The 12,668-nt window shown below is 42.8% G+C and overlaps 1 protein-coding gene across 2 annotated transcripts in view; it reads left to right on the forward strand.

The window, feature by feature from the left end:
* Piwil2 (piwi like RNA-mediated gene silencing 2) overlaps positions 1-12,668 on the forward strand; it is a 56,478-nt gene that overhangs the window by 38,101 nt on the left and 5,709 nt on the right. The gene's annotated exons all lie outside the window — the stretch shown is intronic.

Here is a 12,668-nt window from a genome sequence, read left to right on the forward strand (position 1 = left end):
TCAAAGAATGCTACCCATGGGGAATTGCTGTCATTAAGCTGATACGAGGGCTAAGAGAGTGAACAAGCAAGGCCGGGGACATCAAAGGTGGCAGTCAGGCCACTGGTGCGTTGGCATAGGGTAGACCACAGGGAACTTCGGATTGTATGTGACTGAAGTCATTCTCTGCACCTCCACCTTGTTTCTTTATGGAATTAAGATCCGTGCAGTGTCCTACATGTGTTAGACAACAGGACTTCTGTGTCTAAGAAGACCCAAATGATGTGGGAATTTATCAACAAGCTCTATTATTTCTTTTCTTACTACTGTTTCCTCGAAGACTCTGTCTTCTGGACCTAACTCCGAGATGACTTCTGGGACACTTTCTGTTTTCTTCTCGCTGTTCCCTCCCATAGCTAAAATGTTGGTTTGTGTTCTTCTCCCAAAGTCCTCCATCATGTACTGTTGAGTTTGTTGTCTGTCATTACCTATCCTCCTCTGTTTGGTGATGTGTGGGAGCAGACTCAGGGCCTTGCACATGCTAAGGAAATGCTTTAATTTTGAGCTGTATTCCCAGACCCTCACTGGATTGTTGTTGTTGTTGTTGTTGTTGTTGTTTTGGTTTGCTTTTTGTTTTTTTTAAGACAAGATCTCTCTATGTAGCCTTGGCTGTCCTGGAACTCCATTTCTAGACCAGACTGATGTTGAACTCCTAGAAACCCCCCTGCCTCTGCCTCACAGACGCCACCATATTCAGCTTGGGAATGCTTTTCTCTCCATTCATTCATGGTTTCCTCTCATCTGTTTATGCTTACCTTTTCTGGTTTTCTAGATGGAAGTCTCCAACTTTTTATGTCTTTTCTAGCAAATGTTAATTTCAGAAATGTCATTGTTGATCAAAGAATCTAGGGCCAAACAATGAAGTTTACCTAATCTTACCCCATTCAGAAGGCCTACCAGTTGAAAGTTTGGGTGGATCCCCAAATCTCGCTCTTGCTTCATAGTTTGCTTAACGGATCCAGAACTCACTAAAAGCTGCTCTATCTGTGTTTGGGGTTTGTTTTAGGAAAAGAATAGAAATGTAGGACAGCGAGGGAAGAAATGCTCCATTCAAGTCAGGAAGTCCTGTATAGGGAACATCAGTGGTTCTCTCCCTGGGAAGGCAGAACACTTGGGTTCCTGGCACCAGGATATGATAAGGCATGCGGAGAGCTGCCAACCGTGACCTGAGTCTTAGATCCAGAAGTTCACTGGGATGCTTACATGGGTGTGGTGGGCTGATAAATTGCCCTTTTGATTGATTGCACTCTATAATGTCTGTAGTCTGGCTTGCACGTAGCGTGTGATGCCTCTGTTCAGATAGCTTTATAGCTAATGAATGGGCAGACTTGCTGTGAGGCTTGCACTGGCTTTGTGTTCACTGTGTGGCCCAGGCTACAGTCTCTGTCTGTGATTATTCTGCTTTAGCTGCCTAAGTCCTGGGATGACAAGAAACCCAACTTCAAGGGTTTCTTCAGATTTGTGAACCTCTTCTCTCCATCCTGTGGTGACGGCTGATTGTCAGTCACCAGAGGGCCAAGGCTGCAGGTGGGCACAGGAAAGCACTAGAATGTTAATCATAGTCCCTTCGAATGGATTATAAATCACATTTGAACTATCTTAATTCCTCACATTTTATCTGCTGATCCACGATAGTGATCTTCTCCAGTTTCCTTTAAAGGGAAGTCCCTCGAGAGTCCACATGATCTGCTCGTTTATTGTGAGCACTGTGCTTGGCTTTGGTTTGAAAAAGGAACACACAGCCGGGCGATGGTGGCGCACACCTTTAATCCCAGCACTCGGGAGGCAGAGGCAGGTGGATCTCTGTGAGTTCGAGACCAGCCTGGTCTACAGAGCTAGTTCCAGGACAGGCTCCAAAACCACAGAGAAACCCTGTCTCGAAAAACCAAAAAAAAAGAAAAAGGAACACACAGAGGCCCATTCTCCTTATTTGATACTGTTGTTTGCTTTTAGAGCTGAGGTCTGATATTATAGCTTTGGCTATTCTGGAAGTCACTGTTAATCTGGGCTCGAATTACAGATGTCATGATGTCCAGTCTGCTTCAGTTTAATTAAAGAGCTAATTAAAGAAGAAAAATAAGGAAGTGGAGATGAAAACAAAACAACCGCAATGTAGAGAAATGAGGGCAGCTTTGGGTGCCTTGACCCTGCAGACATGCAGCTAAGAGGTTGCAGAGTTACTCAGCATTAGAGAAAGTCTCCAAGAGACAAAATTAAAGCCAAGTCCCCCACCCCAGCCCCCATCATGCTTGTCCTGTGTATATATATTTCCTACTCTTTGGGATGCGAATCCTAAATATTACCAAGCTTAAAGCAAAAAAAAATGAAGACAAATGACTTATTTTATCACTCTATGTGGATGGGTCTGCTGTGACTGCTGCCTTAGCAGAAATGAATACTAAAGTCCTCGCAGGAAGTGACACCATCCCAGAGAGCAGCCAACCAGTGTGTGGGGAGAGAAAATGAGAAAAAAAACTGAGTAACTCATAGAAGATTCCCGTCATCCATCAGATATCCTGCATGTGGTGATACACTTCGGTTATCCCAGCTTCTCCAGAGGCTGAGACTGGAGGATTGCCCTCGTCTCAATAAACAGATGAGGGACAGTATGTGTCTGAGTGGGTGAAGGTGCTTGCCCATAAGCCTGACGATGTGCCTGAGTTTGACCCCTGGTCCGACACGGTAGAAGAGAACCTATCCTACAACTTCTTTCACACGCACACATACATGCACACAATTTGTAACACGCATCCCATGCATCCCCTCCACAATAAATCAATATTAAAAAAATATAATCAATGAATAAATAAAAACAACTTAGATTTTTAAAAAAGCACTAAGAATTTGAACAGTGCACTGAAAACTATGAAATCTGCAGTTTGTAGAAGGGAAAACTGGAGTAATTGAGACTGCACACCCCATAGGTAGGTGTGCTAGTGTCTTAAGGATGCTGTAAAAAGCACTGTGGGTGAAGGGCTCTAAGAATGACGTGTATTTCCACCTAGTTCTTGAGGCAAGAGCTTTGAGGTGAAGCTGACAGTGGGGTTGATTTCTTCTGGTGTCTTCCTTTGTCCTGTAAATGGATTTTCACACATTCTTACCTCTGTGTTTGTGTTGCCTAAAAAACTGTCACATTCTGAGACTGCAGGGTAGCGTGTCAGCTTAGAAAGTTCCTGGGGGTGGACAGGGATGTTACCATCCAAAACAGTGGGTAACAGTGGTTTAAAGACAGCTGAAGAAAGGTCAGGAGGATGTAATCAGACTAAAGCACAGAGATGCAAGAGCTACAAAAACAGGGAGACCAACAGATACGTATTTCTATGTGTAGTTTGTTCTCCGTGCAGTCCTGGCTGTGCTGGAACTTGCTCTGTAGACCAGGCTGGCCTTGAATTTAGAGATCCGCCTGCTTCCACCTCCTGAGTGCTGGGATGAAAGGTATGTGCCACCACCACCTGGCTTGTATTTTGTATTTAACTCCATACTGTCTCCCCCGCCCCATTGTGTATGTTAAAATAGTGTGTTTTAAGATATACAAGGCAGCAAACAAACATAAGGACCAAAGCAGTATCTGAAAAGACAGCGGAGAAGAGTGTCCTATGACAGAGAGGATGTCAGATCGTTGATTCGGAGTCCAACAAGCAGGCAGGTGCAGTGGTGCACCTGTAATTTCAGCACAGGAGGCAGATGAAGGGCTAGCCTGCACTGCCTGGTGAGTCCTGGTGTCTGTCTCTCTCTCTCTTTGTCTCTGTGTCTCTTATACACACACAGTCCAGCAGATCCCAGGAGATAAAAATATGTGTGTGTGAGCGTGTTTATGTGTTTATGTATATATGTGCAAAGATACAGTTAACAAATTATAAAAAAATAGACATAAGTTGGGAGAGGTTATATTTTTAGTGAATTAAAGGTAACTTGTCAGCAGAAACAGTGCAGCTATAAGATACAAAGTGATGACTTCAAAGTGCTGAATGACAGTGACTGCCAGTGGATGTAATGTCCACCGAAAGTGATGTCCAGTAATGAAGGTGAAAGACATGAAGGGAACTGAGAAGTGGAGACGCTGTCCTCATCAGATTACTCTGAAGTAAACTGCAATAACATTTTTCACCGGAAAAAGACAGTAAAAGTAATGGATACAATGGTAAATTTAAGTGACTATATCTGCAGCCTTACAGTGTCAGATTGGATATGTGTGGGGAGTCTACTCTGGAATCTGTGCCAGCAGCGGCATTATCAGCTCATCACTAGGAAGAAGTAAACAATGTTCCAGTGTTAAATCTTTGTATTAAGAGGAAGAGTACAAGACATTTTGTGTTACATTTTATTATAAAGATGTATGTTGAGCTAGGCATGCCCATAATCCCAGGACTGAGAGTGCTGAGCCAAAGCTGGGTTAGTGTGGGTCCTGACTCACTGGCTGCTATTCTGTGACTGTGGGTGTAGGGTATGGAAAACAGGGTCTCTCTGTGTAACTCGGGTTGATCTCAAACTCCCCACATCCCATGCTGGCCATGAATTGCAATCCTCCTGTCTCAGTCAAAAGTTCTGATATGCCCCAGCGCATTTAGCTATGCCTGCTATTCTGAGAGGGACAATTGGATGCAGACGCAGCCAGAACACCGTGTGAAAGTGCAGGGACAGATGGTCACGCCCTGCACTCCACCGAGGAAACAGAGCTGCAGACAGATGCAGAGGTTCCAGTGCTGTAGCTGCAGCCACTGGAAGTGTGAGGCCCCAAAGGGCTCTTCTCTAGGCCTTCAGAGGAAGCAAGGCCCCACTGACACCTGAAAGACTTTTTAAGCGGGATCTCTTCTAAAGATTTTTTCCCGGGCCAGGCTGTGGTGGTGCCTTTAATCCCCCAGCACTTGGAAGGCAGAGACAGGTGGGGAACTCACAGGGGTGAGTTCAGGCTCCAAAGCTACAAAGAAACCCTGGAAAAAAATAAAATAAAAGGGAGTCTCAGCTAGGCATAGTGGCACACATCCTTTAATCCTAGCCCTTAGGAGGCAGGGGCAGGCAGACCTCAGAGTTAGAAGTCAGCCAGATCTACAGAGTGAGATCTAGGACAGCCAGGGCTATTTAAACCTATCTTAAAATCTATCTTAAAACAATAGCAGCAACAAAAGGGGTCTCACGTATTCCAGGCTGGCCTCAAACTCACTGTGTAGCTAAGGATGCTGTTGAGTTCCTGATTTCTTGCCTCTACCTCCTGAGTTCAGGGATTCTTTTTTTTTTTTTTTTTTTTTTTTTTTTTTTTTTTTGGTTTTTTGAGACAGGGTTTCTCTGTGGTTTTGGAGCCTGTCCTGTAACTAGCTCTTGTAGACCAGGCTGGCGAACTCCCAGAGATCCAAGTGCTGGGATTAAAGGCTTGCGCCACCACCGCCCGGCCCCGAGTTCAGGGATTCTAAGAGTGTCCAACCACACATACTTCATGCATTGCTGGGTGTCAGACGTGGGATTCATGCATGCTAGGTCAGCACTCTACCCAATGAGTTACCTCTTCAACCCACTACTTACATCTTGATTTCATCTTGCAAATTTCAGAACCATAAGATAACAAATGTCTGTTGTTGGAGCCACCCAGTGTGTGGTTCTTGGTAAAAACAGTCACGAGGAAGCCACTACTTTAGTCTTTGTCTTAGAGGGGAAGCAGCTGGTTTGTTTCTTGTGTGATGTCACTAGTTGGAGAGGGTTTTCATGGAGGACTTGGGTAAGATTTTTTTTTTTAATCATATAGAAGTCTCCTGAACTAGCCTTGCATAGTTTAGTAAACCCACCTGGTGGTTATACAGCAATAAGCATGTTTAGTGCAAACAAAGGTAGCTTTCTGTCCTTCCGGTTTCTGTCTATTGATGCTTCATACTAGACGTCCCAACTGATGCAGTAAAGAAAGGAAGCTGGAAGTTTATTCCTCTTAAATGTTTTCACTTTTAGTCTTGAATGGCAATGATGTGTGTGGTTTTGTTTGAAGTTCAATTCTATAAGAAAGGAAACTGTTGGGGCTGGAGAGATATCTCAGTGGTTAAGAGCACTTGTTGCTCTTGCAAAAGACCGGGTTCGGTTACTAGCACCCACATGGTGGTTTACAACCATCTCTCTCCAGTTCTAGGGAATCTGACATTCTCCTCTGAGGGCACCAGGCAGCACACACATGGTGAACATACATATATGCAGATAAGTGTTAATATATAAAAAATAAATCTAAAAAATGTTTAGTATTAAATTTTATTTCTGCTGTGAGCAACTGACAGGCTGGAATTTTAATCTGACTATGGTGTTTAAAGGTGTGGCCTCTAATTCCAACACTTGGAACGCAGAGGCAGGCAGATCTCTATGAATTGAAGGCTAACCTGGCCTATATAGTGAATTCCAGGACAGCCAGACCAACATAGGGAAACCCTGCCTCAAAAAAAATTATTGTAAGATCCACATGTGGAAAACTATTAAACTGATGAAGAAATAAAAATAATTCTTTATTAATTGGTAGGCTTGATATCATCAAGGTATCTGTTCTTCCCAGCTATAACACAGAGTCAGTCAATGGAATGCCAGCAAGTTCTTTGGTGAACATCAGCAAAGTCATTCTCAGATTTATATGGAGAGTCCAAAGACACAGGCTAGCCACCACATGCCTAAGGATGGTCTGAAGACTGATGCTCCAGAGCTTAAACACTTGAGCATGAAGCCGTGGTGATCAGCACTGTGTGATACCCATGGGAAGGTAAACAGAACATTAAGGGAAAAGAACAGCCTGGAAATATACCACACAAGTATAGTTGTATAACCTTTGCTAAAGGAATGGGTGCAAGTCAGTGGGAAACTGGTATCTTTCAACAAATGCTGCTGGAGCAGTTGGCCTTAAACGTGCAAAAAGTAATAATAAGCCTTTGCACAGCCTTTACTTCACAAAGGTTGGCTCGCAGTGCCTCACACACCTATGCTTAAAGTATAAGACCCAGGGACAAGAGAGATGGTTCAGTAGTCAAGAGCCCACACTGCTCTTGTAGAGGACCCAAGGTCCCAAATTTGGTTCCCAACACCTTGATCGGGTGGCTCACAATTACCTGTAACTCCAGGTCCAGGGGAGCTGAATTCTTTGGCCTCTGTAAGCACCTAAAATAATAAACATTGACACATAGATACATGCATATAATTGACAAAATAATATGATTCTTTCTAAAGATGCAAAGCCCAGCCCGCTACTTTTGTGTTTTGTATAAGTCATCAGTAGCCCATAGCTGTGATCCAAACTCATGATGCTGAGGCAAGTCCTTCCACAGTTTGAGGCTAATCTGGGCTACATAGAGAGATCATGCCTCAAAGTAAATAAATAGATACATAAATAAATAAAGCAAAATGGCCTGCTGTGGTGGTTCATGCCTACAATCTGTAATTTAGCACTTGGAGGCAGAGGCAAGAGGGCTGTGTCGTTGTTGGATGTCTTTCTCTCCAGAAGTGGAGGAAGTGGTAGTACACACTGGAATTCTTTTTTTTTTTTTTTAATATTTATTTATTTATTATGTATACAGTATTCTGTCTGTGTGTATGCCTGAAGGCCAGAAGAGGGCGCCAGACCTCTTTACAGATGGTTGTGAGCCACCATGTGGTTGCTGGGAATTGAACTCAGGAACTTTGGAAGAGCAGGCAATGCTCTTAACCACTGAGCCATCTCTCCAGCCCTACACACTGGAATTCTAGTACATGTGCTATGGTAAAAGGATTTTGCTTGGCTTTGAGGCCAGCCTTGGCTACATAATATCAGGCCAGCCAAGGCTTGGCTACATATGTAGAAAAGCCCTGTCTCACTGCACTTCCCTCTGAAGTCGACAGAAGACCAGCACTGCCATGAAAGAATGTCAGCACATGTCAAGTAAGCATGTGGAAAGATGTCAGCTGTGCTCCTAGAGCCTTACACAGAAAACCAACAACCTACTATAGCCGTGGCAAGGGCAGAGTCCAGATACCGAGAATAGCAGATGCTGGTGTCCAGAGCCATCAGAATACTCAGTTTGCCGTTACACAACCAAGCATGACCTTACCCCAGAATCCCGGAATCCTGCTCTTCAATATTTTCCCAAACAAGTTGAAAACTTAGGATCCCACAATAAACTACCTGGATGCTTACTCGCGCTTGCTGAGACCTGAAAGCAGCGAGTGTGCTCTTTGGTGGACGAATGTATAAATGACTGGCGCGCCCAGACAGTGAAAGCTTACTCAGTGCGAAGAAGACATAAGAGAGCAGACATAGTGATGCGTGACTGTAATCCCAGCACTCAGATGGTGAGGCAGTAGGACTACTGAGAGTCCTGATCTGCCTGGGTTGTTGTGTGAATTCAAGGCCATGCTGGACAGGTTGGTGAGCTTGTGTTTCAGAAAGTAATTAGAAGGCCAGGCACCTAACGCAGTAGTAGAACACACGCCTAGCACATAGTCCTGGGTTCAGTTCCTATAGTGAAGAAGGAAGAAAGGAAGAAAAGGGAAGGGAGGAGAGAAGAAAGAAAATGTATTAAGTTAAAACTATAAGCTGGGATCCAGCACTTGAGAGAAGAAAGTAGGCAGATGAGAAGTTGAAAATCATGCTCAGCTATATACAGAATTTGAAACCTGCTTGGGCTACATGAGACCCTGTCACATACACAAAAACCCTACTATGTTCAATGCATATTAGCATAGAGGCATTTCAAATGAAAGGGAACTGCTGAAGTCTGAGTGAGAGCAGTGTTTTTTTTATGTTTGCAAATGGCCATCATACCTGCCTTATGAGTTGAAGAGATACTACAGGCTGCTGCAACAGCACACATTAGTCACTCTATAAAATGCTTTCGTAATTTATGTCAGAATTTCTCATGAAAACGTGTTGAGATATGCTGGGAACAAAGCTCGGTGACAGAATGCTCCCCTGGTTTGATCTCTAGCAGGAAAGAAGAGAAGTTTCCCACAGAGCCCATCCTGAGAATCCCCTGCCTGGCATGTCCAGTTCATGGCACTCATGTCCAGCTGCCAAGGCAGCTTCTTTATTCAACCAATGAAATCAACACAAATACAGAAGGACCTCCTACACCATTTCCCCTTTCCTGTTTAAACAAACAAACAAAAAAGGCTTTCACTTTAACATAGTAAAATTACATATAACAAAACAGTTATCAAGCAAGAATTACAGTTATATTATTTATATCTATTTTATTTTTTATCATAAGAAAGGAAAACAATAACTATATTCTTCAACTCCATCAAAGACTCTAGAAGGATATAAAATTACCTAAGTAAACAAGAAGTAAGCAACTCCCAAAACTCTAGAAATGACAGAGACATCTCGCTGCATAGACAGTCACCCAAAGTTCTTCTGTACTGTTGGGGCATCCATCTTTGGCCTTCTGGTCCATAGTATCCAGCAGACTTTTCCATGAAGCAGGAAATTTCAAAGAGAGTTCAGTCACTTTCTTCTGTATTCTGCAGAATGTCTCGCAGACTCTTTCATGAATCAGGAACCCTGAAGGATCATCTTACCTTTAGGCAAGTTCATCAGTCCACTCTCTGCAGGTTCTTCATGTCCAGTTTATGCAACAGTCCAGACAAGAGCAGTTTCTTGCCCAAATGACTATCAAACTCCATAAGGAGCCTCTTCGATGCCCATCTTCCTCTTGAAGTAGATTGGTGCTTCCAGGAGCAGACATGTCTCATTGTCATGAAAAGCCCTAAGTTATTAAAACATTAAATGCCATATTCTGTAGTCTTTGAAAGATATGAAGAATGCTTATCTAACCGAAATATATCTCTATATATCTAGAAAATCTAACATGACTACAAGCTTGACTATTATTGATGATTATCCATTAACAACCTATATTTCCTAATTATACATTACATTTTTAAATGAACTACACAATCATAATACCTTAATCAAGATCAGAAATACATATACATATAACAAAATTGACCTTAAATTTATATCAACAAAGCAAAAGTTATATCAATGTAAATTATTCATATCTATATCATATCCCACTTTAAATGTAAAAGAACATTTATAAACAATGGGAATATGGGCACAGTTATTTCTCTCCAAACTTCTTCCTGCTGTAGGGTCTTTCATGGTATAACCTGTATGCTAGGTTCATCTCAGTCATCAGTTGGGTGAAGTAATTTTCTGAAGGTGTTCACGGTGACCTTTCAGGATGGCGTGGTCTATCATACCATATTGGGATAGAAGCAATCCACAGGGTCTCATCCTCTGTGAAAACAAAAGAAGAACTTCTTTTCCAAAGCATCATATCCTTAGATCCAAATTCTGAAGTCAAGATAGTTTTATAATATACATGTTGGATTAGCTTAGCAGACCACACAATGAAATGTCTCTGTATTTAGCTCCTTCACAGTCAAAAAATTGAAAGAAAACACAATAATATACAGAATCCAAACTCTCTGTGAATTTTCCATTTTTCTTTATTTCTTTTAATCTCTATCTGTACTCTGTCTCTTTAAAGACTTTACCCTTCCCTTTTTTTAAAAAAAAAAAGGCATTAACTTTATTTTAAGGCATCAACTTTATTCTCTATATTCGTTTTCTTTTCTCTCCCAAGCCTACGTACACCCATCCAACACTGTGACCCATTTTATATCTGAATCTGCCCGATTTTGAATCTGTAATTCTTTAGTATCCAGGAACATTTTTGCTTTGCAGTTTTAAATTGCTAAGCACTTAAGAATCTAAGCTGTGACATTCCTAGGTCAAAAACAGATACTGCCTGCTTGCCCCACCCAGTCCAACATGGTGGAGCTGCTTGTGCCTCTAAGCTGCAGCACGCAATGTCCCCCTTTTAGGCACATAGCAAGTCTAGTTGCCACCAAATAAATCATAGCACTTTACTCCAAATGCTCCATCTCCCAAAAGAGTCAGAGGTCGCAATGGCAGCACAGCCCAGAAAGCCGGTGTTTTAAAATCACCACTTATTTTTCTGTGGCTGCTGAGTGAGGAAAGTCTTTCTGCGGCACCCCGCCAGTAAACAGCAAAAAGCTGTGTTGAGCTCTGTTTTTTTCTGTGTCTAGAATTAAGCTCTCTCAGGTTTACGTGGAGTTCGTTACCACATTGGAGCTCCATTCTGTTGTAGTGAGGAGTGGTGGGCTGTGTCCCGCCGCCCGGCTAGCTTAACCCCCCGAAATAACCACACGGAAACTGTATTAATTAAATTGCTGTCTGTCCCATTAGCTCTAGCCTCTTATTGGCTAACTCTCACATCTTGATTCAACCCATTTCTAATAATCTGTGTTACCACAAGCTCGTGGCTTACTGGGAAAGATTCAGCATGTCTGACCTGGCAGCTTCATGGCGGGTGGCTCTCTCTGCCTGCCTTCTTTCTCCCAGTATTCAGTTCTGTCTACTCTACCCACCTAAGGCTGCCCTATCCAAAGGCCAAGGCAGCTTCTTTATTCAACCAATGAAATCAATACAAATACAGAAGGACCTCATACACCAGAGAGCAGCCTATACTAGATGAGACCCTGTCTCCAAATGGACAAACAAAATGAGTTTTGCAGTTTTCTGAGACAATGCAATGGCACGTATCCAGTGGAGATTACACATTTGTGAATGAGTGGAGCCTCGTGTAAAATAGCTCAGCAACCATGTTATCCACTGACCCTTTCCACTGTGCCCAGTGCCAGGAGCATCAAGAGGGGTAAGCATGGGCCTACACTGGCCATTTAGTGTGCCATGTACCAAGATCACTGATGGTCTCTACAGCATACGTTAGCAGTTATCTTTTAGGCTTGTGATTGTCCTTATATAGTGACACCTCCCTCAACTGGCATTTTATAGCTTATGAAGTAAGGGCAGACTCAGTGGCCCAGAGAATTTTAACCGTATTGACTAGGTATAAGCCTACAGTGAGCAGCTGGCCCTTTAGTTGTGCTAGAAACTTGTAAATGGAGGCTGCTTGTTCATTTCCTGGCTGCCTAGACCCAAGCTTTCTCAGGTTTTATGTGGATATAGTCGAACAAGTTGGGTGCCACTTGCTGTTGGAGGCCACTTGTTTGTTTCTGGCTACTCAGCCCTGAAATAATCACACAGAAAGTGTATTAATTAAATCACTGCTTGGCCTGTTAGCTTTAGCTTCTTATTGGCTATCTCTTACATCTTAGTTTAACCCATTTCTATTAATCTGTGTATTGCCCCGTGGCTGTGACTTACCGGTAAGGTTCTATCTGGTGTCTGTCTCTGTCAGGGCTACATGGCTTTTCCTGACTCCACCTTCTTTCTCCCAGCATTCAATTTAGTTCCCCTCCCACCTAGCTCTACTCTGCCCCATCACAGGCCAATGCAGTTTCTTTATTCATTAACCAATGAAAGCAACACATACATAGAAGAACTTCCCACACCAAATAATCACACAGAAACTGTATTAATTGTAACATTGTTTAACCTATTAGCTCAGGCTCCTTATTAACTAACTCTTACATCTTAACTCATTTCTGTTAATCTATGTATCACTGAGGTTGTGGCCTACTGGTAAGGTCCCAAAGTGTTCGCCTTTGGCAGCTACATGGCATTTCCTTGACTCTGCCTACACTCTCTCTATATCTCTTCCAGCCTGGCTATATTCTGCCCTGCCATAGGCCAAAGCAACTTTATT

This window comes from Chionomys nivalis, chromosome 12, assembly GCF_950005125.1.
Source record: "Chionomys nivalis chromosome 12, mChiNiv1.1, whole genome shotgun sequence".
Lineage (NCBI taxonomy): Eukaryota > Metazoa > Chordata > Mammalia > Rodentia > Cricetidae > Chionomys > Chionomys nivalis.